Consider the following 25,590-nt stretch of genomic DNA (forward strand, 5'->3'; position numbering starts at 1 on the left):
CGGTTCTCCTCTCTACAGGGTTTTCACTTCCATGGTGAATCTGGATGCATGCATACATACCCACATCTGTCTCTGGGCTGTTTCTGTTGCACGCAATTATTGTGCCTGTTTTTGAGCTGACACAGCGGCCTGTCAAAACTATAGCTTTAAAATGGGTCCTGAGAACTTACAGTGTCACCCACCTCCCCAGAGTTTGCTGTTCTTCTAGATCACCTATTGTGGTGGCCAGATTTACCAGTTAACTTAGAGCTCATGTTTAAGTCAGTGAACTTGGGGTAAAGCCGATTGGCTCCCTGGATGTGTGAGCCCCACCCAATCAGTTGAAGGATCTCCTCAGAACAAAAAGGCTGGTTGTTGTCTGGAGAGATGGCTCAGCCAGTCAAGATCGACCCACAGACACTGCTCCTAAAATAAGACCCCCTGTTCCAGGAAAAGATGGTCAACAAGCAAACCCAGAAACCACACTGTCTCCATCATCACAGCGCACAACCTGCCCTTGAGAATGATGACCTCTGCATCAGCAGGCAGGAGCTTTCACTTCCTCCTTGCTCTGGTGAAAGGGGATGAAGGACCACAGAGCTGGATGCATTTTCTGTGGCTGGAGGAAGACATTGGGTTAAGTGTACTTACCATGGCAATTCCTGCTTCCCTAGGCCTTACAGACAGAGTGAGCCTCTAGAAAACTCTCGGTATTTTCCATTTTGCCATGAGTCAGAACACCCAGAGCTTCAGGGTGCAGCCTTAGACAGGGGCTCCTGCCTCCTCCCATCATTAACTCGCCCACATTCTTTCATTCAGCCACCTGTTAAAGCACTGGTTTCCTCTATAGGTGTGCCACCCTGAACATTCCCAAGCTCTGCTCATCTCCAATGCTAAGCAGGGCTGGGCCTGCTTTGTAATTGGATGGGAGCATCCCAGTGGCTGATGGGTTTCTATTGCCCAGACAGCATCCAGGGTGTGAATATTTGCACTGGATTGGCTCTCAGAAGGCAGTGGCCCTATCAACCAAGTACTGAAGAGCACATAGGTTTGCTGTCCATCCCAAAGCCAGAGTCCATTGCTTAATTTGGGCATTTGATCCATGTCCTTGTTCTTACAACTTGACTTTCTGAGATTCCTGCTCTCACTTGTAACACAAATTTTTGTTTGACTTAGTAGGCTGAGGTGTGCTCCTGCACCAACATTTGAGAGCTTGTGTCTGGGAAGCACAGCTACTCCTATATCCTTGGCCGAAGCAAGCTCTTTCTATATCAGTGGTCCTCAACTTTCCTAATGCTGTACCCCTCATGTTGTGACCCCCAACCATAAAATTACTTTCGTTGCTACTTCATAACCGTCATTTTGTTACTGTTATGAATCATAATATGAATACCAATATGCGGAATATGTGATATGGGACCCCTGTGAAAAGGGTCATTGGACACTCCCCTCCCCAATGGAGTCTTGACCCATTGGTTGAGAACTGCTGTTCTGTATACATGGAGGAAGAAGCTTCTAGAAAGAGGCACATGGGCTCTTAAGAGATGAAGGGGATATGCTGCTACTTATTCACATTAATCAAGCCAACCCTAGTGGTCAGTAGAGTGACAGATGTCACAGCCAGATCACCCTAGCACTTAGGAATGGTGATATCTGCAAAACCTACCTGTTGCATCATTGAGTATTTGGGGAGGGGGCCTCAAGACAGAGTCTTACTATGTAGTCTCAGCTGTCCTAGACCTCACTCTGTAGACCAGGCTGGACTGGAATTCACAGAGATCCACCTCCCTGCCTCCCAAAGGCCGGTATGATTTTGTGCCACCATGCCTGCCCTTGCCCTCAGACTCCTTTAGACCTGAGCCACTGCCAGAAACTGCCAACCCTTGTGGGAACAGTCTGCCCCAGTTAGCTAATCCTTCTGTGATATATCCCAACATCACCTCCCAGAGATGTGTCTCTTGGTTGATTACATTTCTAATCAAGTTGGCAATTGAGATCAGCCATCACAGATGACCACTTCCTGGGAGCCAGTATGACTGTTGCTCCTAGATTAGTATTTTCACCAAATGGAGGAGGAAGGAGAGCCATGAGATGTTTATGAGAGTAAAGACCCAAAGTAGTCTCAGGGAGAGTGGCCTGACTTGTGTCTCCATCCAACATGGAGGTCCTGGCTCTGAGTCCCCTTAGACTGCAAATGCATTTGGACAGAGGATCCTTGAGGAACTCATTAGGACAAATGAGGTCATTAGATTGGGCCTGTGCTTGGTGTCCTTGTGGAAGAGGGAATTGGGACACAGCCTCAGTGGGATGGCCATGGAGAAGACACAGAGAAAACAGCATCTATGACTAAGGAGACAGTCCTCAGAGGACACCGGCCCCGCCCACACCTTGCTATCTGCTTTCTGGCTGCTATACAACCACAGAAAAATAAAAATTAAGCCAGTCATTTTGTCACTGAGTCTGTTGTGGCCCTGAGTCTCTGGGGCACCTGCCAGAGTATCCAGATTCCTGTTTCAGGGTAGAGAATTGGATCAGGGAAAATGATTAGGAATGAAGACTGTTCATTGAGAAATAGAAAGCACTCTTGGGGGTGGAAGCGGGTCTAGAGAACTCCCTAAAGCCCTGGGTCTACGGGGCCTCTCAGGCTCAGGCAGTGCCTTCATTGCTTTACATTGTTGTCATAAAAAGACTGACCAAAAGCCTCTTGCAGGGGAGGAAAGAGCTTACAGTGTACATACCATCACTCTGAGAAGCCAGGGTGGAGCTCTAGGCAGGAACCACGAGGCAGGATCTGAGGCAGAGGCTATGGAGGAACACTGCTTTTTGATTTGCTCTTTATGGCTTGCTCTTCCTGCTTTCTTATATGCCCGCCAGCAGTCCAGGGGTGGCACAACCCACAGTCAGCTGGATTCTGTCACATCAATCCTGGCTGTGTCGTTGGCAAAAAAACTAAGCAGTTCAGGGAAACTGGTCTTCAAAATTTTCAATTTTTTAAAAAATTACAAAACCATAGTGTGTATGTGCATCCTCTCTCTCTCTCTCTCTCTCTCTCTCTCTCTCTCTCTCTCTCTCTTTCTGTGTGTGTGTGTGTGTGTGTGTGTGTGTGTGTGTGTGTGTGTGTGTATGTACACGTGCTCATATGTGCATAAACATCATGGTATACATATGGAGGCCAGGCCAGATGACACCTTTTGGGCTTTGGTCTTGACTATCATATGGGGTCCAGGAATCTAATTTGAGTCTTCATGAGTGGCAAACACCATTGCTGGCTGAGCCAACTCCCCAGCCTGAGGATGGCCTTTTTGTTCTGAGGAGATCCTTCAACTGATAGCTCGAGGCTCACCCACATTAAGGGAGCCATTCGGCTTTACCCCAAGTTCAGTGACTTAGACAGAAGCTCTAAGTCAAGAGGTAAAACTGGACTCCACCACAGATGATCTAGAAGAAAATGAACCTTGGGGAGGTGGGTGACACTGTAAGTTATGAGACTGATTGTAAATCTATAGTTGTTACACAACTTTCAACTAACAAACAGGCACAATAATTGCCTGCAATAGAAATAGATCGCAGAGGCAGACATGGGTATCCCCCTCCTGCTTGAGTAAGCATATCCTTACCCAGAGAAAGATGACCAGGTCACTGTCTGAGCCTTTGTCGAGGAGCCTGAGGACACCCATCATTGTGTGCTCTCTAAATACCTTAAGTTCCCTCTCTGCATCTCTGTTTGCAGGTTCCTGTGAGTCCCAGGTCCAACATGGTATAGGCTGTGTACCTCATGTCTTCCTGTTGTTCTGGCCCAGAACCCTGGAATGTCAGAACAAGGTGTGCCAACAGCACAATGCCATTCCTTCTGTCTCCCAAAGCCAGTACAGTGCCCATGTCTATGGTGTGGAATCATCCCCACCCTTGTTGATGAACCTGTACTCAGATCCTGGGGCTTGGCAAGGGCTCCCTCTGCTAGGAGAGGTCAGCATTGCTGGTCAGAGCTCATGTCTGGGGAAGAGCAGCGCCATGGAGAGAAGGCTGCATCTCAAATCTTTCCATGCCAGGTAGCAGAGAGGGGCAAGTTAGCCAGGATACATTACCACCTGTCAGCCATGATGTGGACAATGACAAGCTAGGGGACAAAAGGACAGCCTTACAAGCTCATCATTCCTCCCAGGGACACATTCTCAGCCTCTGCCTGTGACCCAGTCATTCTAGGGACTCAGCTAAGATTGGCAGCAAAGTGTCAGAGCCAAAAATAGGTGAGTCACAGGTTCCCACTGCCACCCACTTCAGTTGGTCAGTCAGGCCACACCATTCAGGCCTCAGTTTCTTCATCTGTGGAATGGGGTCTGAAGTCTCTTGTCTAAAGATGCAATACCTAGTGTCTTAGGGTCACTATTGCTGCAAGGAAACACCTTGACCAGAAGCAAGATGGGAAAGTTTTCCTTGTCTTACACTTCCACATTGTATCCATCACTGAAGAAAATCAGGAATGGAACTCAAGCAGGGCCAGGACCTGAAGGCAGGACCTGGAGCAGAGGTCGTTGAAGGGCGCTGCTTACTGGCTACATCTTCATGCTACAGAACCTAGATCAGCAGCACAGGGCTGGCCACACCTCCACTGGCTGAACTCTCCCTCTCCATCAATCAGCAATTAAGAAACACACTATAGTCTTGCCTAAACCTAACTAAGGGAGCCAATTTCTTAATTTTGGTTCTCTACTTTCAGATGACTCTAGCCTCTGTCAAGTTTGCATAAAACAAGCAGGAAATGCCTGCCATGTGGCTAGGGGGCGTCTCCATGCGGCTAGGGGGCGTCTCCATGCGGCTAGGGGTCTCAGGTGGTAGAATGCTGGGCTAGCCTGTGCTAAGCACTGGGTTGGATCTCTAGCCATAAAGAGAACTGGGCATGGTGATGTAATCCCAGCACCAGAGGAGCTGAGGCAGGGGGACCAGGAATTCAGGGTCATCCTCAACTACAATTGTATCTGAGGACAACTTGGTCTACACGAGACCCTTCTGAGAGAAAAAGGAAGGAAGGAAGGATGAAGGGAGGGGAGGAGGAGGGAAATGCTGACAGGCACAGGTGTTCCACATGATCTGGGTGGGATAAAAAGAATCTGGCCTGCGGTTCTCAAAAAGGGAAAGCACACACAGAGCTGGTCTTCAGGGCGCAGGGTGAAAGGTTCAGGCATTATGCTGGCCTGCCTCTGTTACCTGGCAGAATGCACTCAGGCAGTACTCTGGTCAGCCCAGGTTTCCATGGGTACTAACTCTGCAAGGAGGTGTAAAGGACCCTTTTAAAAGACAGACGACCACCCGCTGAAGTTCTCTGACTCTGTCTTACCTTCCTGTCTCCTCTCTCTAACTCTCATCTCCCCCTTTCGCTCTTCTTCTGCCCCCTGTAATAAATTGTTTAATGTACTCTGTATAGTTCGTGTTCCATTGCATGGGTTCCACCTCGTGACTTCTAATTTTTAACGGACACAAAAGAACAACATAGGGTGCTGCCATCACAGGGCTGCTTTGTGACTGTTTTGCTGTGGCCTCAGAAAAGTGAGGAGATGAGCTCACAGCATGGCCCTTTGGGTAGTCAACTCCAGGGCCCAGGGCAAGGCTCCCTAGAAGCCCCGGCTACCCTTTCCAGAGTCAGTAACATTTTGCATGAACTTGATCACAAACATCTGAGGAGGTCGGGCTTGATTTCCAGAAGGAACGTAGCCACTGTGTGTCTTCCTCAGATAAAGCCAAAGCCTCGGTTATAAAATGTGGGTTTTGACACTTTGCTAAATATCTGTCTCCCAAAGTATTTACATAACATTTCACAACAGTAGCAAATTACAGTGATGAAGTAGCTACAAAAGAAAGTTTATGGTTGGGGGTCCACCACAATATGAGGAGCTGTAGTAAAGGGTGGCAGCATTAGGAGGCTGAGGCCACTGTCCTAGATCTAGGGGTGTCGGCTAGGTTCCTGATGGAAATGTGTTGGAGAGGAAAACAATTCCTGAGTCTCTGGGCAGGGCCCGCAGAGAGCCTTACAGAGGGCTAGCCTGAGGATACAGGGCACCTGGTGAAGGTGGGCAGCTGTTTCTAGGGTCTTGAACTCCTGATCAAGCTGGAGAAAAACTGGGTTTCTCATGTCTTATTGCCCCAGCCCCCGCTGCAACTTGTGGTTGTTTCTCCACCCTGCCCCTGCAGGACTGCATTTTAAGGAAAACACCAGCTCCTTGGTCTCCTCACCATGGCTGCTCCTCCCCTGGTACCACCACTCAGGCTTAGCAGGGAATTACCTGGTTACTACAGGGATGAGAACCACAGACTCTGGATGGTTGTAAGCCTGGGATTTACTCCTGACCATCCAACTCATTACAGGGTGAGTTTTGGGGCTTCAGGAAGGCTGCATGTTGACCTGTGGGTAGTCTTGGTGTGTGTGTTGGGGCAGATATCACCCTGAAAACTGCTCTAGGCTGTGGGTTTAGATTACAATGGATCCAGCAAGTCTACACTACTCTGTGATGCTGCAGGAAAAGCATTTCTAGATTTCAAAACTGTTCCCCAAGTACCAGGGATGTCACTTGAAGGCAAAACCCTAGTGTAGGTGTGGAAGATCCCAAGGGTACCTGCCTGAAGGGTGTTTGGGACTAATGGCTGAGCTGCCCTTTAATATATCAAAGAGGCCTCTGGCCACCATGTTCTCCCAGCATCCCTCATTCTCTACAGGTTTCAGGGTATGTCAGACTTACCTTGCCTCTACCCTGAACTGTGCACCCCAAAGCTGAGCTTCCCAACATTCTCACGCCACCTCACCACTCCCAACCACCCCTGGCCCTCCCCTTTAAACTCAGCCATTCTGGCTCTGCCAGTTCCTTGGCCCAGGCCACCCCACTTGGTCGGCATCTCCTCTCTCCCCCCTCTCCTCTCCTCACATGGCCAGGCTCACAGTGATGCTCACTCCAAACTCACCCAGGTGTCTCCGTCTCTGGCTGTGCTCTCTCTTTTATTCAGTAAACCTTCTCCTCCTCCAAACCTAGGAGCAGTCATGTCCTTAATTTTTCATTGCTTTTGTTCCCCTTCATCTGAGGCCAACTTTGACATGTTATCGAATCTCAGTTTGTCCCAGGTTAGAAACCCACAAGGATGTATTTATCTATAGCATCAAAAATTAAAATCATCATCTAGATATGTATTTTTCTTTAAACCTACACCAAATAAAATATGGAAAGTTTTAGAACCAAATATTTTCAGTTAAAAAAAAATAAAACTCAGACAGGAATTCTGTTAGTGTGGATGTAAATGAGACAGCTTCCATGAGAAAGTTTGTGCAGTCAATAAATTCAAATACAGTCACGTGTCTCCCAGCATCCTCTTCTGGGGCCAGTCTTGGGTTAAAGTAGCTATTGCATCCAAGTGTGCCTGGAGGAGCAGACACAGTTCCAGAAGAGCTTCTTGGACAACTGTATTTAAAGGGGGTGAGGAGAATCTGAGGGCTCCTGTAAAAGAATCAACCTGAGACTCCCAGGCAAAGCTGTTGCTAACGGACACATGTACTGGAGTGTTCCGTGGAGTGGCACCAGAACTGACTTTGTAGCCAGGAGGGAGAGAGACTGTGTTCCTCCTGCCAGAGCCTCTTGAGTCATTTGGGATTCCAGGCTGCAACAACAGGCCCAGCATTGTTCCTCTCTCTTTTTCCTTATTTCCTTCTTCCTTTATTGCTTCATTCTATCTCTCTCTCTCTCTGCCTCTCCCTTGGTTACTATACCAAGAAATAGTCTGCATTGTTACATTTACACACACACACACACACACACACACACACACACACACACACACACCACATTTACTCTGTGGATCACAATACACTCTCATCAGGCCTTGGAAATCTCTGGGGCTCCTTGTAGTATTTCAGTACTTATGGACTTTGGGAGCCCTTTCCACATAGAGGGATACTCCCTCATCCTAGGCACATGGGGGAGGGCCTAGACCATATCCCAAAGGATATGATAGACTCTGAAGGCCTCACCCTCCCTGGGGAGCAGAAATGGGATAGGAAAAGTAGAGGGTTAGTGGGGGGCAGGGGAGGAGAGGAGGGAGAGGGAACTGGGATTGACATGTAAAACAATCTTGTTTCTAATTTAAAATAAAAATTGAGAAAAAAAGAAGGAAAGAAAACATATTTCATGTGATATTTAACTTAAACTATATTTAGTGAAATAAATTGAATATTAAAGTAGATACTGCATAAAAACCAGTACATTCTCACACACTCACTCTCTCATACACTCACACACACACTCTCACTCTAACTGGCACACACATTCTCATGCTCTCACAAACTCACATAATCTCAGAACGCTCAAACTCACAACGAACTCTCTCACACATTCTCACAAGTCACCCTCTCACACTGTGGGAGAGAGTGTGTATGTGTGAGAGAGAATGTGTGTGTTAGTGTGTGTGAGAGAGTGAGCGTGAATAAGTGTGACTGTGTGTGAAGATTGTGTCCCTGAGTTTGTATGAGTGTGAGAGTGTGAGTGTGATAAGTGGGTGAGTGTGTGTTTGTGATTTCCTTGATAGAATTGCAGGCAGGGACATGACTTTCTCAGTGTGATCTAAGCAAGGATCAGGAGGTTTTTTCAATCAGAGGCCTGAGAGGGAAGCTTTTCATTTTTCAGGCTCTAAGGACTAGGGAACACTCCCTGGCCCACCTTGGTGCAAAGCATCCAGAGACAGTGGGAGTTTCAAATAAAATATCATTAACTACAAAAGCAGGTGGCAGAAAATTGTGGGTCCCTGTTCCTTCTTTGCTATTCCCTTTCCCTCCCAACCTAAAGTCACAATACTCACAGGGGTCAGACTCTCAAAAATTGTTAGAAAAACTACCAGGAAAGTGTCCTGGCACAGTGTGACAGGTGAAAAGAAATGCAGGCATCTCACAGGAAGACAGGAGGACACTGGGAGGGAGTCTGTGACCTGCTTTCTGTGGTGTAACTTGGTTTTTCAAGACAAGGTTTGTCTGTGTAACAGTCCTGGCTGTCCTGGAACACACAATATAGACAAGGCTGATCTTGAGCTCAGATCAGCCTGCCTCTGTCTCCTGAGTGATTAAAGGCAGGCAATATCATGCCTGGCTATTGCTACTTTTTCATGTTGTAGATTTCTGTGCTGGCGAAGGTTTTCTGTTTTGTACTTATTAAAGGCAAATGAAGCTCACCATCAACACTACATTGCATTTCTTAGGTTAAAGCCATTGCCCCTGGGCCTGGTGTGTGTGTGTGTGTGTGTGTGTGTGTGTGTGTGTGTGTGTGCGAGAGAGAGAGAGAGAGAGAGAGAGAGAGAGAGAGAGAGAGAGTGCACGCACACACACGCGCGCATGCCTGCGCACACATTGGGCTTGTTGAATGTTCAGGGGACCTGCTTTGTCACTCTCTACCTTAGGTCCTGAGACAGCATCTTTCCCCAAATCTGGAGCTAGACTGGCAGTCAGGAAACCCCAGAGATCCTCCCATCTCAGCTGTCCACAGCCCTGGCCCATGATGACTGTGGCTTTCACATGGGAGTTGGAGAGTCACACTTAGGTCCTCATGTCTGTGCAGCTAGTACACTTAACCTATGGAGCCATCTCCACAATCTGTCTCAGTTTTCAAAGGAGAATTTTTAAAACTCTTGAAATGGCTGAGACAGAGCCCAGGTTACAATCCAGCATCAGTGAAAGGAGCTGTGTGTGTGGAGCCTGTGGCTACAGTGTGGGAGAAGCTGGGGATGACAGGGATGGGCAGAGGGAGGACAGGGTCAGACCAGGCAGAAGAGCACCGGACATCCCAGGTCCTGGGGAAGACAGAGGTGCTGGAGACAAGGCTGTGGTGAGGGCTGTTGGAACCTCTCTTCTTGACCTTTGCAAAACTAGCTAGTCCAGCACCCAGGCCTGACTAACGGTATCTGTCCGTAATGAACCTCTCCACTCTACTCCCCTCAGCCTGGAGCCTTTATCACTGTCAGATTGTGGCAGGTGGAAGAATGCTGCAAACAACTCCCATCCCACTGCTTCTCAAGTTTGGCATGTCTCCCCAGTATGTGGCAGAAACATTCTGTGTCTTCCTATAAAGGGACAGATTCAATCTTCTGGGCAATAGTGGAACAAGTCCAGGTAAGAGTGCTGGTGCCTCCCAGTGAAAGCTGCAGCAGCTGGTGGGGTCAGATGCAAATGCTTTTCCTCTTCTCCCACCCCCAGGAAGGTTTTTTCCTCTCCTTCATTTATTCTTTGTCCCTCACATCATACATCTCCTTCCCCTTCATTTCCCTGTCCCTCCCTGTCCATCCTCTGCATTGCAACCCCTCCCCCAACATAAAATACAGTACATTAGAAGAGAAAAGGAGAAAAGTTGATTAGGAAAAATGAGTCTCATCATGGAAGCTGTAGAGAGACCTAGGGAGTCATGCAGTAAACACTCTCATCCATATATGTTTACTTGCAAGTGTTCATTGCAGAGACTCATTGTCTGTCTCAAGGCCTTTGGTTTCTGCTACACTGTCCATGCTGGGCTCTCACTGGAACTCCTCTTGGTTATCCTGCTGGTGCCCTGTGTAGTGGAAATCCTGAGCTGTGAGTCTTCAGTTTTGCTCCCTTCAAATGCTCCAGCAGATCACAGGTGGGGATGTTGGGTGAACCAGTTCATAACCCTGGTTCTGGGCCTGGGTAATAACCCTGGTCACCCTGGGAGCTGTCCCTTGTTCTCACCCACCGGCTGAGTTCTTCAACATTGCCCTAGGGAGTTCACCCCTTGCAGAGATGAGCAAGCGGTGGGGCCTTTTGTCCTGGTTTAATTTCTCAGGGTCAGATCTCCCAAGCCTGCACCTAGGGCCAGCTTTACTGTGTTCCCCAGGTGTGGCAGAAGGGTCACTCTCCTGAGTGCTGCAGTTGATGAGGGGCAGGAACAGCTCTCCTCAGGGAGATTCTCACCTCTCCTTCTTTCAAATCTTTCTTCAAGGGCTCTAACTGGGTCAAATTTGGTGGAGGATTTGGAGAGGGTTCCTGTGTGACAAAAGTTTTCCTAGTGAGATGAAACACACTCATCTCCTCATTCCAGATGGGGAAGCCATTACACAAAAGTACAGATATCACCAAGTTCATCTTGGTGAAGCAATGAGTTTTATTGGGGTCACTTATAGGAACATGGGTGAGGGTGAGGGATCCCTTCCAGGAGCAGAAACGACAGCTGCATCACCAAAGCCCACCCAGCATGGGTGACAGAAGACTCAGAAAAGTTGGGACCCTGGAGCACACTGCACAACCTGCTGGCAGCTCAGGTCCTTTCCAGCTGCCTCAGTTGGGCTCAACTACTTCCAGACAGATTGGCTGGATTCTAATTGGCTGGGTTGCTTCCCTTATGTGAGTCTTTGCTGCTTGGCTCTGCTTCCTCTGACAGGGAGGGGTCTAGTGAATCTAGTCAGTTTCAGGGAGTTCTTGAAGACATTTTTGTTGTTGACCTCTCTATTCAGGAGGCTATCAATACAACAGATCAGGGACAGGATGGAGAGGGAGAATGTATGTGTGCACACGCGTGGGTTCCTGTGCACAATGGGGCAGGTGTGGAAGTAATGCTTCCCTCTGGCTATAGAATCTACAGTTCAGGTCCTCTTCTGCCCCTTTCCTTTCTGTGCTGCCTCAGGTCTGAATGGTCATTGTTTTAGAGTTGGCTGGATGTATTTCCCCAAGGATCCTGATGGCTGTTCCTTCTCCTGCAGGGTGGTGACAGACAATGCCTGCTTCTAGAGATGGAGAAAATACTTGGTAAGATGGTACCCGAAGGCTATAGAATCTACAGTCCAGGTCCTCTTCTGCCCCTTTCCCTTCTGTGCTGCCTCAAGTCTGAATGGTCATTGTCTTAGAGTTGGCTAGATGTGTGTCCCCAAGGATCCTGATGGCTGTTCCTTCTCCTGCAGGGTGGTGACAGACAATGCCTGCTTCTAGAGATGGAGAACCTACTTGGTAAGATGGTACCCGAAGGCCTTTTATTCTCTGTATAAGAAGAGAGTCCTTGTGGCTCTCCCTGAGCTTTTCTTGTGTGGCCACCTGTCACCCTTCTCCTTTGCATGTAAGTGCTGTGAGCTGACCCCACAGTAAGCACAGTGTCACCCTCAGTCCTGGAAACAGTTCCCTGTGTCCAGTGCTCCATGTCACAGCTAAGCAAACAGACTCTGGGTATTAGAATGCGGGTCCTCAGACCACAAGCCCTGGGATAGCAGTGATGGGACTAGAACCTAGTGACCTTGGCTCTCCAGTTTAGTTATACTGGAGTGCTGTGTGGTAGGGGCCCAAGAGAACCTACACTGGGTATCTCACCTAGCTTGGTAGCAGCTATACCTGGCTGAGGACAGCTTGGTCCAAGGGCAGGGCTGGAGCTGGACACGCTGGAGCACAGCCTTTGGGTCCAGCAACCACTTCTGCAGGGATTCACTAGCATTCTCTCCTTGGTCCTCTCTTGGTGTTGGTAACACTTCAGGCCCTGCCCCCTGCACCTTCAGTGAAGATTTTATGCATCTAATTCTTGCTTGTTCCCCAACTCTCCAGTGTACCAGTGCTTCCTGCTAGGCTTAGCCCTGAACTTCAGATGATCTGCTTCTATGAGAGTAGCTGTCTGTGTCCTGAGCCTTCTCCCTTCCTGGGTACAGCTTCCCTTTTCTTGTCTCTTTTTTCCTGTGATGCTGACCTCACATACTGTCCTCATAAGACCCCTTGTCCCTTTGAACCCCTCTCCTGGGCTCCCAGTGCAGCATGTCCCTCAGGCGACTCTGATCTGGAGGTTCCTGTGTAGCAGGTATGGATGGGGACTCCATGCCCTGTGGATCTCTGAGCTGCCAATGCTGGCTAGAAGTTGACCTGGTGCTGGGCAGAGGACTCTGTGCTCAGCGGCTTGAAGACACCATGGGATGTGTGCAGGAGCATCTGGTGCACTTCTCCCACAGGCTCAGTACTTGGCTCCTAGAAGTGATGCTGACCCCAACCCTATCCAAAACTTGTTTTAACTAATTAAACTTTACTGCTTTTCCTTAAATTCTGTGCTAACCTGGTCTGTCTTTATCTGAGTTCTCATGCATAAAGTGGAAGTTGACCCCTCAAACATTAGAGGAACACTGTATTGTGGACCTCTTCTGTACATTTCCTCCCTGGGAGGATGGTTCCTGGTCCATTTCAGCAGCAGGGTTCCTGGGGAAGGTCTAAAGGGAGGCAGTGTGGGAGCTGGGAAGCTGTGCTGGGAATAGGATAAGCAGGTGTGGCTTAACATGGAGGGAGGGGAGTGGTCAGTGACTGCCAGTGTCAGCACAGGAGGCACCAATTCACTGCAGAGCAGAGGGAGAAAGTGTCCTTGCACAGGAAGACACCAGATGTCAAGGGATCAGCACAGAGGGGACAGAGGCTGGGTGCTGTGAACATGTCCTTCCTTCAGCTGATCCACAGGAGAGAAAGTCACTCCCTCTGACACAATTCACAGGAAGAAACTGTCAGCAGATGGAAGATGTAACTTCACAGAGCAAATCTATTAAAGCCTTTATATAGCTATGGCCTTAGCTGAGTTGGTCACAAACTGACTTACCATACACAATGCTCCAAGTCGATCCCTCAGTATTGCATGAGGGATCAGGTTTTAAACCAGCTGTGTGAGCACATGCTGGAATCCCAGCACTTGAGATGTGGAGGTCAGACAATCAGAAGTTTAAGGTGATCCTTGTGTATGTTGTGAGTTCAAAGCCAGCCTGAGATACATGATACCTTGAGTTTGATGTGTGTGTGTGTGTGTGTGTGTGTGTGTGTGTGTGTGTGTGTGTGTTTATGTATTTCAAGACAGAATTTCTCCGTGTAGCCCTGGCTGTTCTGTTCTGTAGAGCAGTTTGATCTCGAACTCACAGAGATCTGCCTGCCACTGCTTCCTGAGTTAAGGCCATGTTCTTTATTGTGAGGAAAATAAACTCTAATACCATTGAAAGTACAAGGAAACCCAGGAAGTTAAATGTTCATAATACTTCAGTATGTTAACACCCAAGCTTTCCTTGTACAGAATCAGAAACAAAGTCAAAGGAAAGTCATTTAAAATGCCCTGTGAAGCAGATTTTAAAACACTAGTAAGGGCTCACAAACAAGCCTTAATCAGAAAGACAGGCTGTGCTGCACACTAATCCTGTGAACTCTGCAGGTCACTGATATACCTCAGCTTCTTCATTAATCAAATTGAGATGGAGTATAGCAGAGAAGCTAGCTCAGAGATTTAGTGTAATAGCTTGAGATACTAGTTCAAAACTTTAAGGTAATACAAGGAATTATATTCTAAAGTAATGTGTAAATACAACAAAACAAAAAACCCAGTTCTAACTCCATGAACTGACCCAGAAATTAATATGAGAATTGTGTGTGTGTGAGAAAGGGTGAGAGAATCCTAGGTGGGAAGAGCTGGAGGGAGAGGAGAGTTCTGGGACATGATAGAGTTCTTCACTACAGGCAGTGTCTCAGCCAGAGGCTGCTGCAGGTGTGGGCAGCAAGGCACAGGAGAGGCTGGAACACACAGGGATGGGACTCACAAATGAAGGGTAGGAGAACACCGAGTCCAACATGCATCTCTTGGGTACAAAGATTAGTCTATGCTAAAGACACTGACAGACAATGAGTACAAGCACCTTCCATATCTTCTTTCTAGCTGAACCCTACAGGGAAGATACTGGCCCTACACCAGAGGTAAGGTAACACTGTTATCCCCAGGGATGTGAGATGCAGGCTCACTATTAAATTATCACTGAATCAAAATATGACAAGAACCAGGAAAGACTAAGTTAGTCAGACTCATGGTTTGAGGGAATAAAATCCATCATGGTGTGAAGGCATGGAGGTGCATGGCGGTGTTGTGGTAGGGATGCAACGATACTGTTCACTTCTTGGTGAGTCAGAAAGCAGAGTGAGATCAGAGCAGAAGCAGGCTGGGCTCTGATCCCTGTGTACTGGGCTTTTCTACCTAATGGTTGCATAGCCTTGTAAAACTGCACTACAGCCTGAGTGTGCTCAGGTGAGTCAGTGAAGGACATTTCACCCCTAAGACAGACCACAGGCTGAGAGAAATCTATGCAAGCCTCCATCTGATGAGTCTCCTCTGCACTCAACTGTCCATGCTGAGATATCAGTCTGGTCACATTTCCCCCATGTCCAATTCTGAGTCACACTTAAGAAGTTAGCTGAGTTTCTTTGATTCTCCATTTCCTAATGGTGGCTCCTGCCTCCCTGGAGACTTATATTAAATACCTGTGTATGCTTTTGTCTTATTAAGGTATTCTGTGTGAACTGAAGCCTTAAGTGGATAGAGCAGATATTTTCTTCCTCTCATACAATTGAGGTGGCATTTCAAAGTGTCAGTAAACTATACATTAAGCAATATATACTTTGTAATATCTGGCTAGTTTTTAATCCTACCATTCCAGAGAAAGAAAGAGGTGTTTCTCCCTGACTTTTGAGGCTAGGTCCTGTCCAGGCCACCCAAGGCTACCTGCATATTGAGATCCTGCTTTAAGGAAAAACAGTAGTAAACAATTGCTAGCCAGAACTTACAAAACTTGTCTAAGTGGTTACATTATTACATTTTCTTGTGAATGTGAACCCAGATGAACTAATGAGTTAAATTAAGGAAATGGCAATGCATTGTGAAAACTGGAACCCCAAGTAACAGAGAAACCCTTTCCAAGAATACTAAACAGAGAGCATACACAGCAAGCATGTGGAATCTGCGATTGAGTATATTGAGAAATGAAAATTTCAGCATAGCAACAAAAAAATAACCGAACAATAATAAAATCTATAATGCCCTGGAAACAAGGTAGCCAGAATAAAGGACAATGGGAAATGTGGAAGACCTTCCATGGATTTCTCCCCTGAATATATTGTGCACAACTATTCCCAGGTTTCAATGTCACCATCCCTTCAAGACCTGAGCCACTGAAACCTCTCTGCAAGCACAGTGTTCATGCCCCTTCTGAATTACTTACCAGATACCATGACAAATGGAAGAACCCAGTTTGCCTTATTTTCTGTTTTACACAGAGTCATAATAAGGAGAGAAAATGGCAATCAGGTTTTCATTTTGAATTCTTCACTGTAAGACCCCGAAGTCACAGTCCCTGTACTTCTCAGTGGTTTTGTTTGTATGTTTAATTTTTATAAAGTCTCAGCTGGCCCTTTTGTTTCCTCTCTTAGACGCCTCATGCCCATCCCTCAAGCCCTTTGTTAAAAACCAGCAGACTCAATTGGGAGTCTCAGTTACATTTTACATGATCTTGATCACAAACATCTGAGGAGGTCGGGCTTGTTTTCCAGAAGAAACTTAGCCCAGGTGTGTCTTCCTCAGCCAAAGCCAAAGCTTCCCAAACCTGGGAATAGTTCTGCATTTCAACACTTTCTCACATCTATCTCTGAAGGTATTTACATGACATTTTACAACACTATCAAATTTACGGTTTTGAAGTAGCTACAAAAATAATTTTATGGTTGGGGATATATCACAATATGGGGAGCTGTATTAAAGGGTCTCAGCATTAGGAGGCTGAGGGCCACTGTCCTAGATGCAGGCGTGTCAGCTAGTTTCCTGATGGAAATGTGTTGGAGAAGTCGTGAGGAAAACAATTCCTGAGGATCTGAACAGGGTCCACAGACAGCCCTGTAGAGGGCGAGTCTGAGGATACAGGGCACCTGGTGAAGCCGGGCAGCTGTTTCTAGGGATGTTGGCTCCTGGCCCAGCTGTACAAAACTGGGTTTCTCATGCCTTATTGTCCCAGCCCCTGCTGCAAACTCTGGTTAGTTTTCCACCCTGCCCCTGCAGGCCTGCATTTTAAAGAATCCACCAGCTCCTTGGTCTCCTCACTATGGCTGCTAGTTGCCTGCTAACCCCAGTCATTCTTACGAGGGAAATGCCTGGTTACTACAGGGATGAGAATGAGAGACTCTGGAAGGTTGTAGGCCTGGCAATTGCTATCGACCATCCCCCTGATAATCAGGTGAGTTTTGGGAGTCCAGTGAGCTGCATCTTGACCTTGTGTGCTAGGTGTGCTAGGGAGTGTGTGTAGGGGTACATGTTACCCTGAAAACAAGCTATATGCTGTGGATTTAGACTACAGTGGATCCCACGAGTCTATACTACTCTGTGATGATTCAGGAAAAGCATTTGTAGATTTCAAAACTTCTCCCCAAGTACTAGGGGTGTCACTTGAAGGCAAAGCACTAGTGTAGGTGTGGCAGACAGCAAGTGTCCTCTGCCAGGTCCCTGCCTGAGGGAGTTGGTCTGACACCTGGGACTAATGGCTGAGGTGCCCTTCAACAGATCAAAGAGGCCTCTGGACACCAGGTTCTCCCAGCATTCTTCATTCTCTACAGGTTTCAGGGTATGGCAGGCTTCCCTTGCCTATTCTCTGAACTGTCCATCCCAAAGCCTGAGCGGAAGCTCACCTCACCTCACCACTCCCCACCACCCCTGGCCCTCCCCTTTAAACTCAGCCATTTTTGCTCTGCCAGTTCCTTGGCCCAGGCCACCCCACTTGGTCGGCATCTCCTCTCTCCCCTCTCCTCTCCTCACAGGCTCACAGTCATGCTCACTCCAAACTCACACAGATGTCTCCGTCTCTGGCTGTGCTCTCTCTTTCATACAATAACCCTTCTCCTGCTCCAAACCTAGGATCACTCATGTCCTTCCTGTTTCATTCCTTTTCCCCCCTTCATCTGAGGCCAACTTTGATATGTTATTGAACCCAGTTTGTCCCAGGTTAGAAATAGACAAAGGGTTAATTTATTTATAGCACCAAAAGTTAAAATCTTCATGCAGAAGTGTTTTTTTTAAACCTATACCAAATAAAATACAGAAAGTTTTAGCACCAAATATTTTCAGTTAAATAAAAATAAAACTCATTAAGGAATTCTGTTAGTGTGGATGTAAATGAGACAGCTTCCATGAGAAAGTTTGTGAGGTCAACAAATTCAAATAGAGCCACATGTCTCCCAGCATCCTCTTCTGGGGCCAGCCTTGGATTAAAACAGCTATTAGATCCAAGTGTGACTACAGGAGCAGATGCAGCATCCAGCAGTGCTTCTTAGACAATTGAGGTTAAAGGGGGTGAGGAGAATCTGAGGGCTCCTGTAAAAGAATCAACCCGAGGCTCCCAGGCAAAGCTGTTGCTAACGGACATATTCACTAGAGTGCTCCATGGAGTGACATTTGAACTGACTTTGTAGCCAGGAGGGAGTGAGACTGTTCCTCCTGCCAGAGCCTCTTGAGTCATGTGGGATTCCAGGTTGCAACAACGGGCTCAGCATTATTCCTCTCTATCTTTTTCCTCATTTCCTTCTTTCTTTATTCCCTCCTATTTCTCTCTCTCTCTCTCTCTCTCTCTCTCTCTCTCTCTCTCTCTCTCTCTCTCGGTCTCTGTTTGTCTCTCTCTTGGTTAGTGTACCAAGGAATAGTCTGCATTGTTACATTTATACACACACACACACACACACACACACACACACACACACACACACCAGCAGAATCCTCTAAGTTCAAGGCCACATCTGCCAAGTTACTCAGTTCTAGACAAGCCAGGTTTACTCAGAGATCCTGCCTCAAATAAGTTACAAATACAAAAGCAAATAAATAAATCTTCAAAACAAACAAAAACCTGTGAGCCCGAGTCAGGATCCCAGCAGCCACATAAAATCCACAGGTGACTCTGATGCCCATAACTTCAGTGCTGTGGGGGCATGGTCAGAGTCCCTACTTCAAAGCATAAGGGAGAAAGTGATGGAGCAGACACCTGAGTCTTCCATTTTCTTTTCAGATTGGCACATACATGCATCACACACACACACACACACACACACTTTTTCTCCATCACAATACACTATTACACACAATTTCACTCTAACTGGCACACACATTCTCATTCTCTCACACACTCACATACATTCAGAACTCTCAAAGTCACAACTAACTCTCTCAGGCATTCTCACAAGTCACTCTCTCACACTGTTGCAGTGTTTGTGTGTGTGTGTGTGTGAGAGAGAGAGAGAGAGAGAGAGAGAGAGAGAGAGAGAGAGAGAGAACCTGTGTGTAATTGTGTGTGATGTGTATGAGTGTGTGAAGATTGTGTTGAGCTTGTTTGAGTGTGTGAGTGTAGAGGAAGCTGTAGCCACGCCTTCTTAGGGGCTGGCTACAGGTGTGCCTGACCACGCTTGTGAGGGCGTGGTCAGAGTAAAGTAGTGTGACTGCCTTTGCGCCTTCAGTTTCTCTTTGCTGCTTGCTGTACAGGCTGCTGCCACCGGCGGGCTAGGTTGCTCTGTAAGTAAGGCTTTTCCCTATTAAATACCCTTATATTTCTACCTGACTCCGTATTGGTAATTTCCCACTATATGTGAGTGTAAGAATGTGAGTGTGACTACGTGTGTGTGTGTGTGTGTGTGTGTGTGTTTGTGTGTGATTTCCATGATATAGTTGCAGACTGGGACAGGACATTCTCAGTGTTTCCTCACCAAGGATCAGGAGGTTTTTTTTCAAGTAGAGACCTCAGAGGGAAACTGGTCATTTTGCACCACCGAGGACTTGGGAAGGAAGCTGTTCATTTTGTAAGCTCTGAGGACTTGGAAACACTTCTTGGTTAACATTGGTGCAAAGTATCCAGAGACACTGGGAGTTTCAAGTAAAAGGTCATCTACAATAAAAGCAGGTGACATGACAATGTGGGTCCCTGTCCCTTCTTTGATATCCCCCTTCCCTCCCACCCTAATGTCAGAATGCACACAGGAGTCAGAATCTCAAAAATAGTTAGGCCAAAAATCAGGAAAGTGACCTGTCACAGTGTGACAGGTGAAAAGAAATGCAGGCATTTCACAGGAAGGCCAGAGGACATGGGAGGGAGTTTGTGACCTGCTTTCTGTACTGTGGTCTATCTTTCCCTGGCTTTTAAGATAGGGTTTGTCTGTGTAACATTCCTGGCTGTCCTGGAACTCACAATGTAGACAAGGCTGATCTCAAACACAGATCAACCCGCCTCTGTCTCCTGAGTGATGGGATTAAAAGCAGGCAACATCATGCTTGGCTATGGCTTCTTTTTCACTTTGTAGCTTACTGTGCTGACTAAGGTTTCTGTTTTGTTGGGTCCCAGCCCCCACAGTGTCTCTGTGAGTTGCTTGTCAGCCAATAACCACAGGTGGATCCTGTTATTTTGTCCTGGCTTACAGCCCTGGCCTTGCCCACTGCCATCAAAACCTCTGGTTATGACACCTGGGAAAACAGGGACTCTTAGACCTGGAGTTCCTGCACTGTGCTGTAAGTGTATATAAGGCTGCTCTCCGCCTGGCATAAGGTGAAAAGATTGGACGTCTCTGTCTGTTAACTAAATCTCCAGGCTTTTGCCTGATACTCAGACTTAGTCATGGTGCAGATGTCAAGTGGAGCTTCCATTAGACTTAGCTGAGGTGAGGACACGACACAGTTTTGCATTTATTAAAGGCAAATGAAGCTCACCATAAATATTTTATTGCATTTCTTTGGTTAAAGTCATTTACCATGGTCCTGGCATATATGTGGACCTGCTCTGTCACTCTCTACCTTATGACTGAGACAGCATCTTGCCCCAAATCTGGAGCTAGACTGGCAGTCAGGAAACCCCAGTGATCTCCCATCTCAGCTTTGCACAGCTCTGGCCCATGGATGACTGTGGCTTTCACATGGGAGTTGGAGAGTCACACTTAGGTCCTCATGTCTGTGCAGCTAGTACACTTAACCTATGGAGCCACCTCCCAGAATCTCTCTCAGTTTTCAAAGGAGAATTTTTAAAACTGTGGAAATGGCTGAGACAGAGCCCAGGGTACAATCCAGCATCAGTGAAAGGAGCTGTGTGTGTGGAGCCTGTGGCTACAGTGTGGGAGAAGCTGGGGATGAGCAGGGATGGAGAGGGATGACAGGGTCAGAGCAGGCAGAAGAGCACCGGACATCCCAGAGCCAGGGGTTCAGAGGTGCTGGAGACAAGGCTGTGTTTTCAGCTGTTGGAACCTCTTGTGGCGCCCGTGCCTCCAATTAAATCTGAATATCGGGCGAAAGCCTGGAGATTTAGTTAAAAATAGAGATGTCCAGCTGCTTGTGCTATGTGTGTCTTTCCATTTTATTCTTCTGCCACTTTCCATGGAGAGAGCAGCCTTATACACACTTCCAGCACAGTGGATAAACCCAGGTGGAAGAGCTCCTGGAAGAAGAGCTCTTGTTTTCCCTGGTGAAGTGAGGCAAGGCTGGGTCTGTAGGACAGGACAGGACAGGAGCACAGAATGTACCTGTGTGATTGGCTCACAAGGAACTCACAGAGACCCCATAGGGGCTGGGACCCAACACCTCTCATCTTGACCTTTGCAAAAAAAAAAAAAAAAAAAAAAAAAAAAAAAAAAAAAAACAGCTAGGCCAGCCCCCAGGCATGACCAATGGGATCTGTCCCTAATGTCTCTCTCCCCTTTATTCCCTTCAGCATGGAGTCATTATCAATGTCAAATTGATGAAGGAGGGCGAAAGCTCCACACAACACCCGTCCTACTTCTTGTCAAGGTTCACATTTCTCCCCAGTATGTGGGGGATACACTCTGAGAGTACATACACAGGGACAGACTCAAGCCTCTGGATAAAAAAGGACCATTTCCAGGTAAGGGTTTGATACCTCCCAGGGAAAGAGCAGCAGGAGGGGGTCAGATGCAAATGCTTTTCATCCTCTCTCACCCCCCAGGAAGGTTTTTTCCTCTGTTTCATTTATTCTTTGTCCCTCACATCATACATCTCCATCCCCTTCATTTCCCTGTCCCTCCCTGTCCATCCTCTGCATTGCAACCCCTCCACCAAAATAAAATAAAATTTAAGAGAAAAGAAGAAAAGGGGGATAAGGCAAAATAAGCCTCATCATGGAAGCTGTAGAGAGACCCAGGGAGTCATGCAGTAAACACTCTCATACATATATGTTTACTTGCAAGTGTTCATTGCAGAGAACATTGTCTGGGTTGAGGCCTTTGGTTTCTGCTACACTGTCCATGCTGGGCTCCCACTGGAACTCCTCTTGGTTATCCTGCTGGTGCCCTGTGTAGTGGAAATCCTGAGCTGTGAGTCTTCAGTTTTGCTCCCTTCAAGTTCTCCAGCAGACCACAGCTGGTGGGGATGTTGGGTGAACCAGCTCAAAACTCTGGTTCTGGGCCTGGGTAATAGTAGGGTTGGTCAGCTGCCAGCTCTCCCTTGTCATCTCCCATAGGCAGAGCTCTCCAGCATTGCTCTGTAAAGTTCATCCCTTGCAGAGATGAACAAGGGGTGGGCCCTGTTGTCCTGGTTTAATTTCTCAGTGTGCAGATCTCCCGAGGCTGCACCTAGGGCCAGCTCTACTGTGTTGCCCAGGTGTGGCAGTGGGGCCACTCTCCTGAGTGCTGCTGCAGTTGATGAGGGGCAGGAACAGCTCTCCTCAGGGAGATTCTTACTTCTCCTTCAGTCAGTCTTCCTTCAAGGGCTCTAACAGGGTCTATTTTGTTGGAGGATTTGGAGGATGTTGTTGTGTGACAAAACCTTTCCTGGTGAGATGAAACACACTCATCTCCTCACCCCAGATAGGGAACCCATAACACCAAAGTACAGATACCACCAAGTTCATCTTGGAGAATCAATGAGTTTTATTGGGGCCACTTATAGGATCATGGGTGAGGGTAAGGGATCCCTTCCAGGAGCAGAAATGACTCAAAGACAGCTGCATCACTAAAGCCCACCCAGCATGGGTGACATGAGGCTCACAAAAGTTGGGATCATGGAGCACACTGCACAGCCTGCTGGCAGCTCTGCAGATTGGAGAGTGTCCTTTCCAGGTGCCTCAGTTGGACTAAACCCCTTCCAGGCAGTTCGGCTGGATTCTGCTTGGCTGGGTTGCTTTTCTTGTGTGGGAGTCTTTGCTGCTTGGTTCTGCTTCCACGGGCAGGGATGGGTTTAGTATCTGCTTAGTTTGAGGGAATTCTTGAAGAGATTTGTGTTGTTGACCTCTCTACTTCAGGAGGCTAGCAACACAACAGATCAGGGTCAGGATGGAGAGGGAGAATGTGTGTGTGCACACGTGTGGGTTCCTGTGCACAATGGGCAGCTGTGGAAGCAATGCTTCCCTCTGAATATAGAATCCACACCCCAGATTCCCCTCTGCTCCTTTCCCCTCTGTGCTGCCTCAATTCTGAAGGGTCATTGTCTTAGAGTTAACTAGACGTGTGTCACCCAGTATACTATGGCTGTTCCTTCTTCTGCAGGTTAATGACAGAGAATACCTGGTCCTAGTGATGAACGATGAACAAGGTAAGATGCCACCAAAAGGCTTTCTCTCTGTATAAGAAGGGAGTTCTGGTGCTCTCCCCGAGCTTTCCTTTTTTGGAAACCTGTCACCCTTCTCCTTTGCATATAATTGCTGTGAGCTGACCCCACAGTAAGCACAGTGTCACCCTCAGTTCTGGAAACAATTCCCTGTGTCCAGTGCTCCATGCCACAGCGAAGCAAACAGACTTGGTATTGGAATGCAGGACCTTGGGAGAGCAGTGATGGGACTAGAAGCTAGTGACCCTGGCTCTCCAGTTTAATCACACTGGAGTGCTATGTGGTGCTGGCCCAAGAGAACCTACACTGGACATCTCCCCCAGCTTGGCAGCATCTCTACCTGGCAGAGAACTGCTTAGTCCAGGGGGAGGGCTGGAGCTGGACAGGCTGGGGCATACCCTTTGGATTCAGCATCAATTCTACAGGGATTCATTAAGTAGTCTCTCTTTGATCCTCTCTTGGTGTTGGTAGCCCTTCAGGCCCCTGCCCCTTGCACCCTAGGTGAAGATTTTATGCATCTGCTTCTCTGCTCGTTCCGCAGATCTCCAGTCCAGCAGTGTCTCCTGCTCGGATCAGCCCTGAAATTCAGATGATCTGCTTCTGTGAGCCTGTCTGGCTCTGTCCTGACTCTTCTCCCTTCCTGGGTACTGCTTGACTTTCTTGTCTCCATTTTCCTCTGATGCTGACCTCACAGATTGTCTTTATAAGACAACCATTCCCTTTGAACTCCTCTCCTGGGGAACCAGTGCTGCATGACCCTCTGATCTGGAGGTTCCTGTGGAGCAGGTATGGATGGGGACTCCATGTCCTGTGGATCTCTGAGCTACCAATACTGACTAGAAATTGATCTGGAACCAGGCAGAGGACTTGTGCTCAGTGGCTTGAAGACACCATGGGATGAATACAGGGAGCATCTGGTGTACTTCTCCCACGGCTCAGTACTTGGCTCCTAGAAGTGATGCTTACCACAACCCCCACCCCAAACTTGTTTTTAACTAATTAAACTTTACTATTTTACTTAAATTCTGTGCTACCCTGTCTGTCTTTTTCTGGGTTATAAGCATGAATTGGAAGTTAACCCCAAATATTACAAGAACACTGTATGATATCTTCAGGACATTTCCTCCCTGGGAGGATGGTTCCTGGTCCATTTCAGCAGCAGGGTTCCTGGGGAAGGTCTAAAGGGAGGCAGTGTGGGAGCTGGGGAGCTGTGCTGGGAATAGGATAAGCAGGTGTGGCTTAACATGGAGGGAGGGGAGTGGTCAGTGACTGCCAGTGTCAGCACAGGAGGCACCAATTCACTGCAGAGCAGAGGGAGAAAGTGTCCTTGCACAGGAAGACACCAGATGTCAAGGGATCAGCACAGAGGGGACAGAGGCCGGGTACTGTGAACATGTCCTTCCTTCAGCTGATCCACAGGAGAGAAAGGCACTCCCTTTGACACAATTCACAGGAAGTAACTGTCAGCAGATGGAAGCTGTAACTTTACAGAATGAATCCATAAAGGCTCTCATAGGGATATCAGCTTAGCTCACTTGGTCACAAACTTACTATATATAATGTTCTAAGTTGATCCCTCATTAATGCATGATCAGGATTCAAACCAGCTGTGTGAGCACATGCTGGAATCCTAGCTCTTTAGATGAGGAGGTCAGAGAATTACAAGATTAAGGAGATCCTTGTATCGAGTGAGTTCAAAGCCAGCCTTGGATACATGAGACCTTGAGTTTGATGTGTGTGTGTGTGTGTCTGTGTGTTTGTGTTTCAAAACAGGCTTTCTCTTTATAGCCCTGACTATTCTGTTCTGTAGAGCTGTTTGAGTTTGTATTTACAGCGATCTGCCTGCCCCTACTTGCTGAGGGCTGAGATTCAAAATAGAACCTCACTGCCTACCGGAGAGCTTGTTTTTTTTTTTTTTTTTAGAAAGTATTTGTAGAAAATATAGATAAATATGTTTATGGTCACATAAACATAGGAAAAGCCCCAAACAGGACAAAAGCATCAGACTGTAAACCAGCAGTGAGAGGCAAGTTCACAAATGACTCTGGGTATCCTCTGAGGACAGAAAAGTGAGAGAGCAGCAATTCACACAAGAGGAGAATGGAGCACAGGGAGGAGGAAGGCAGGTATGAGACCTAGACACGTTTACCAGAGTTCTGGGCAGAAACTCTTGGGGAGTTGAGACAATATATGGAGATATTTGATCACTTCAAATGCTCTGGGCCACAACCTGGAGAAGGCTTCCTGAAGTGGGCCC

The sequence above is a fragment of the Cricetulus griseus genome, chromosome 5, assembly GCF_003668045.3.
Source record: "Cricetulus griseus strain 17A/GY chromosome 5, alternate assembly CriGri-PICRH-1.0, whole genome shotgun sequence".
NCBI classification, from domain to species: Eukaryota; Metazoa; Chordata; class Mammalia; order Rodentia; family Cricetidae; genus Cricetulus; species Cricetulus griseus.